This window comes from Panthera onca, chromosome B1 (assembly GCF_046562875.1).
Source record: "Panthera onca isolate mPanOnc1 chromosome B1, mPanOnc1 haplotype 2, whole genome shotgun sequence".
NCBI lineage: Eukaryota > Metazoa > Chordata > Mammalia > Carnivora > Felidae > Panthera > Panthera onca.
In genome coordinates this window covers 31920676-31927032 of record NC_138342.1, presented here as the reverse complement: position 1 = coordinate 31927032, position 6357 = coordinate 31920676, and the positions used below count along the sequence as shown (strand labels likewise).

At 42.5% G+C, this 6357-nt stretch overlaps 1 pseudogene; it reads right to left on the bottom strand.

The window, feature by feature from the left end:
- Positions 1–2492: 2492 nt before the first annotated feature.
- LOC144616049 (large ribosomal subunit protein eL21 pseudogene) lies at positions 2493–3081 on the bottom strand (annotated as a pseudogene).
- Positions 3082–6357: the final 3276 nt, after the last annotated feature.

Sequence of the window (6357 nt, the reverse complement as noted above, 5' to 3'; positions counted from 1 at the left end):
CCACCTCCCTGCCCACCCCCCACCCCCCACCAGTTTGACTTCCAAGGCCAGGCTGACGCTGTCGCACATGGCCGCCCGGAGATTGTGACCATATTATTCCGTCTCTTATTAATAGAGCCAACCGATTCTTTTTCAGCCATTCAGCAAATGGCTTATTTTCGTCACTGGATTTTGTAAAAGAACATGAAAAAATATTTGGCCGTCTATGAACATTTTTTGTAAACCGTGCTAAAGTCTCAAGGTAAATATGAATCAGTATAAACCACTGAGAAATAGGTTTGGTCATAACTAGGATACGGTCATCCCACTTTTGGAAATTTATAGTAAAGAAGTGTAAGCGCAAAAGGAAAACAAACTTCTGTTCACAAAGATATTCACGGCTGTATTATTTATAATAGGGGAAGACTGGAAATCACCCGATCTTTATCAGAGAGCATGTAAGTTGATAAATTATGGTACATACCAGGGTAGAGCCTGTTTGAGATTCTCTCACCCCCTCTCCCCCTCCACCCCTCTCCCCTGCTCCAGCTCTCCCTGTTTAAAATAAAAAAAAAAAAAAAGAGAGAGCGAGAACTTGTATTTGTTAAATGATACGAAATGCCTATGTTGTTAGGTTTGTGGGAAAATAAAAGGAAACAAATCAATATAAAGTATGATCACAAGTATGTCAAACTTAAAAAAATTCAGGATGATATACTGAAAGCAGTCTTAATAGACTTAATGATAATTACTAACAATTGTTGAGTTTTTGCTGCGTGCCAGGTACTGATCTAAGTGATTTACATACGTTAATTCAGTTTATCCTTGTAGCAACACCTGAGGTAAATGCAATTATTATGGCCCTCATTTTTATAGATGCGGGAACTGAGGCAAAGCCAAGTAATGTGCCCAGGTCATGTAGCAAACCAGGTAAAAGCAGAAGATGAATCCAGGAAACCTTAATAACCATGCCTTCTAGCTGTAGATCAGCTAATTGAAAAAGAGTAATAGGGAGACATATTATTAAAGGCAATATATACAATAGAGTGAACCTGGAACATTCTAGTCAATGTAGAAAGCAAGGAAGCTACCGAAACTGAAAGTGGTGTCAAAAGGACCCGAGAGCCAAATGGAAGAGTTTCCCTTGGCTGCACTGGATGGAAACACATCAACTTTTATTGTATTGTATTTATTTTAAAGATTTTATTTTGAGCCTACACCAAACGTGGGGCTGACCCAAGCCCAAGAACAAGAGTCATATGCTCTACTAAGCCAGCCAGGCACCCCAATATTTTAAACCTAGAGGTTTAAAATCACTTGTAAAAAAGAACCTGCCTGGTTACCTTTAGAAGATTGCACTTCTAGATATGACTCCCAACTTATAAGAAATATGGAAGACAGGAAAATGTCTTCAACGATTCTGGGAGTGGGGGGAGGGGAGGCGGGGCAGCATGGAATCAGCAAAATCCATACTGTGGGAAACTATAGGACACAGGATCTGCTTTCTTCAACACATAAATTGCAAGGAGAAAAGGGTAGCTTACAATTAAAGATAGTAATTGCAATGATCTTATCTGGATCCTATTTGGAGGAAAAATCCCTGCGACAATCAAGGAAATTCAAATAGTGCCTGGATATTTGATTGAGCTAAGAGATCATTGTCCATTTTTCAGGTGTGATGATGGTATTCTAGTTACACTTTTAAAAAGAAGTCCTTGGGACACCTGGGTGGCTCGGTTAGTTAAGAGACCAACTCTTGATTTCGGCTCAGGTCATGATCTTGCAATTTGTGAGTTCGAGCCATGTGTCAGGCTCTGGGCTGACAGTGTGGGTGACACATGCATGCACTCTCTCTCTCTCCCTCTCTCTCTCTCAAAATAAACTTTAAAAAATCTTCAAACATAAAAAAATTTTAAAAAAGAAGTCCTTTTCTTTTAGAGATGCACTTTGCAATATTTGTGGATGAAAATATGATTTCTAGGATTCGCTTTAATATATTCCGAGAGCAGGAGGGAGTGAATGGGGGGTAGATGCACTAGAGATTGGCCATGAGTTGGTCAATGTTGAACCTGAGTGAGGGGTACATGGAACCCATCCTAGTCGTCTCTCTACTTTTATACAGGCGTTAATAATTCCATAATAAATAATTTTCATGGTTAATTTTGTTCTTATTTAAAACCTTTAAATCTTTCACTGTAGAATTGAGGGCCAGAGGAAGGCAGTGGCTCTATCTCAGTAAAATGGGGATAACAGTACTACCTCCTTACTCCTTCGTCGAGTTATTATGACAACGAAATGAGTAAAATGTTTTCAGGGTCTAAACAATCCATGACACGGATTAAGCACTATATGGATTTACTATTTGTATTGGGGTTTTGTTTTTGTTTTTGTTTTTGTTTTTTGACACAATCAAAGTTGGCTTTAAATATTTCTTTGGGGAAGAGGACACCACACTACTACTCAATTAAGAGAAACATCTTTACAGTCTTGAGGTCGTTATTTTTTTACGTTTATCATGCTGTGAATTCATAGAGTGTGGGTTCCAGCAGCTCAAGCTCCTTTCCATCAGTTCTCAGGAAGTGTGCTTTTCCGGGTGGGGCAGGCTGGAGTTTCAGTTGAACCTTAGTACCTTCCTCCTTGGCTTCCTTCTTTTTCTGATCATTTTCCTTCACAGTCTTCAGGAAGCTATCTCGACTCTTTGAGCGCTTAATATGCTCAACAAGTACATTAATTCTCTTGGCAAGAATCTTGCCCTTAACTTATTTGTTTACAATAATGCCAATAGCATGCTGGGTGTCATTGTAGACTCTTCCAGTTTTACCATGGTAACATTTGGGGCTTTCCTTTTTGAACAGTGCCCATTCCCTTGATGTCCACAATATCACCTTTCTTGTAGATTCGCATGGATATGGCCAAAGGAACAACTCCATGTTTTCTGAAAAGCCTGGAGAACATACAGCGAGCACCTCTCCTCTTTCCCTTTGTGTTGGTCATTTTGGTGAATTACCGGAAGATGGCGGTTCCTGGGTTTCTTTCTTTTTTTTTTTTTTTTTTTTGTCTTCAGACATAAGTTTCCTGATAAGAGTGTCTCTAGTCATTTTGTGTTGTCTACCCATAGTTCTAACTTTCATCCCACTTTGGATCACCAGCTCCATTTCTAACACGAACTAACAATTCTGGTACTGATTCTGACATGTGGGCTCCCCCCCCCCCCTCACATCCAAGCAATTCTCTGACACCAGCTGGGTGTCCTGCAATTCAACTCAATTCAGACACCATCTACCTGGAGATGGTGTCAGATTCCTACAAGACTGCCCCCCCCCCCCCCCCCCCCCGCCCAAGACACACCTTCAGATGCTGATCACAAGTCCACATTGTCACCTGTGCTTCTGACCCACTGGCTATAGATCAGAGGTTCTCATGACCCCCTCCCTGGGTTCAGTTAATTTGCTAGAGCCTCTCACCAAACTCAAGAAACCAGCTTACTTACTAGATTATTGGTTTATTATAAAAGGTTGTGCTCGGGGCGCCTGGGTGGCTCAGTTGGTTAAGTGTCGACTTTGGCTCAGGTCATGATCTCGCGGTCCGTGAGTTCAAGCCCCGCGTCGGGCTCTGTAATGACAGCTCAGAGCCTGGAGCCTGTTTCAGATTCTGTGTCTCCCTCTCTCTCTGACCCTCCCTCGTTCATGCTTGGTCTCTCTCTGTCTCAAAAATAAATTTAAAAAAAAACGTTAAAAAAAAAAAAAAAAAAAAAAAAAAAAAGGTTGTGCTCTAGGAAAAGCCCAATGGAAGCAGTACATAGGGCACGGTATGGGGAAAGGGCACAGACTTTCCATGATCCATGGAAGCACCAATTTCCCTGAATATCCATGTTTTCAACCAGCCCATAAGCTCTCGGAAACTTCTCCTTTGGGGTTTTAAGGGAGGTTTCATTACTTAGGTATGATTGATTGGATCATTGATCATTGGCCACTGGTGGCCGAGCTCACCTTCCACCTCCTCTCCCCTCCCAGGAAGCAGGGGGACTGATGGCCCAGTTGGTTCTCTCAGCCAGCCCCCATCCTTAGGTGGTTTCTAAAAGTTACCTCATTAACATAACAAAAGATTCCTTTAGCACTCTCATCTCTTAGAAAATTCCAGGGGTTTTAGGAGCGCTGTTCCAGAAATAGACAAAGACTAAATATACATGTCTTATTATAAATCACAATATCACAATACCCACCTACTCAGTCTCTCACTCTTAATGCATCAGCTGCAATTTTCCAGGTTTTAAAAGTGGAGCAAAACTTAAAGACGCTCGTGAAGCAATCTGAGGGCAATCCTGCTAGATTTTAGCGATGAACTTTCAGTCTTTTATAGTTGTTTGCTCACTCCGAATCTGACAGTTTTTTTGTTTTTTGTTTTTTGGGTTTTTTTGGTGTGCCTCACCTTTATCAATTCTTTCCGAAACAACTTGATTTTCATAAGAATGTTCCTTCTGAGTCATTTTTCATCATTTCCATAATTCCTAATTACATTGTAACTTTTCGATTGCAACCTTTTAAATTGTGTCTGGGGGCAAACAGACTATTGGCAAGCAGACATCACAACTGGGGGAAGAAGTGCCCAGGTACATGCTGAGAATGCCAATGGCCTGTGTTAAGCTTGCTGAAAGCAGCAGATAGATGATGCTTTACAGAGAGAGTAGAGGCCGCATCAGTTAACCTAGGGCGCTGGTTAAGTGGAGGTTAGCCAGGGGAACCTGGTGTACTCAAGTCAACAGTGGTTGCCTATGGGGGGTGATTTGTTTTAACGATGAACATGTATTATCACTCTTGTCCACCAAAGAAAAAATCCAACCCTTCGTATGTTGGAAACGACATTAAAAAAAGGTTTTTTTTAACATTTATTTATTTATTTTTTTGAGAGGCACAGAGAGACAGAGCACGCGTTGGGGAGGGGCAGAGAGAGAGTGAGACACAGAATCCGAAGCAGCCTCCATCCAGGCTCTGAGCTGCCAGTGCAGAGCCAGAAGCGGGGAGGGGGCTTGAACTCCCAGATTGGGGGGATCATGACCTGAGCCGGAAGTCTCATGACCCGAGCGCTTAACCGACTGAACCACCCAGCCACCCCATCTTTGAAGCTAGTTTTTAAAGTAAATCCATTCACAGGGGACTAGGGTGCAAACAAAGAAAATGTGCCGTGAATATCGCTAATTCATACACCCTTGTGTGCAAACAATGGGTTGCTGGATCCTATAGAACCCTAGGGTCTGAGCATGAGCAATCATGGTCGTCACTTGATGCAGGGACAATGTATATAGTGAGTGCTGCTACAACACAGCGCGCTTCCTAAATGCCACAGCAGTCAGGCTTCATCCTAAGAAGGTTCACACACTAATATTCACATGCTAGTTTCATTTTGACTAGAAAGTTACACCGAAACCAAATGATCAAATCTGCATTTCCTTCTCAATCTATATGCAAATAGTGAAGCAGGGATTCCCCTGGTCGCTGGCATTCCGTAACAAAAAGGGTTCCGGACAGCCTCAAGCTCTGCCCTGACACAGATCTAAGCTAGCTGAATGGACACTGGCTGTGCTTTGCCAGCTGAATGGACACTGGCTGTGCTTTGCCCGATTTCACAGACCTCGCTGCGAGTTTGCTCTGCCGCGACATCCCATTGGTTACTTTGCTCTCTGATCAACTGTTAATTCTCACAGTCCTCGTTGAACAGGAGAGAGGAAGTGAGAGAGGTGTGTAGGTCCTGCTACATTCATTTACATCACTGGACAGATGGGGAGGCCAAAGTTACAAGTCAGATCTGTTTTTATCACACTGGGGCATTCCACATCTCTCCTTTGACTTGGAGATTTATCGTAGGGGCACTTCGTGGCATGTATTTGCAAGAAAACTATTTGGAGGAAGCTCATCCCATTGCAGTGACAATTTCGAGTACAGGCACAGAATCTTCTGTTCCTGTCCCTTGGCACTCACCTCCTGCTTCTAGAAATCTGGGCCTTGAGTCCTTTCAGAAGAGTCCCACCACTTACCAATTGTGCAGACCAAACTGAAAGACTCTTGTCCCCAGATTCCTTAAATGTAATGATGTCACTCACAGATAATACATTCAAAGGCAATCCCATTCCCATTTGATCAGGGAATGTGTTTCCTTGTAACACACGACGGCAAGGTCAAACAAGATAAAATACACAGCAGCTCCCCTGAAGAATCGTCCCCAACCCAACATTTCCCGGACCCTATTATTACTGCACCTCATTCTGTTATTCTTTGGATTGCTAGCAGGTCACTCTTTCATCAACTTAACCAACTGAGCTGCCCAGGGACCCCTACTCTTTCATAAACTGAAAACCTGCTGGCATTATCCAAAATAACTCCA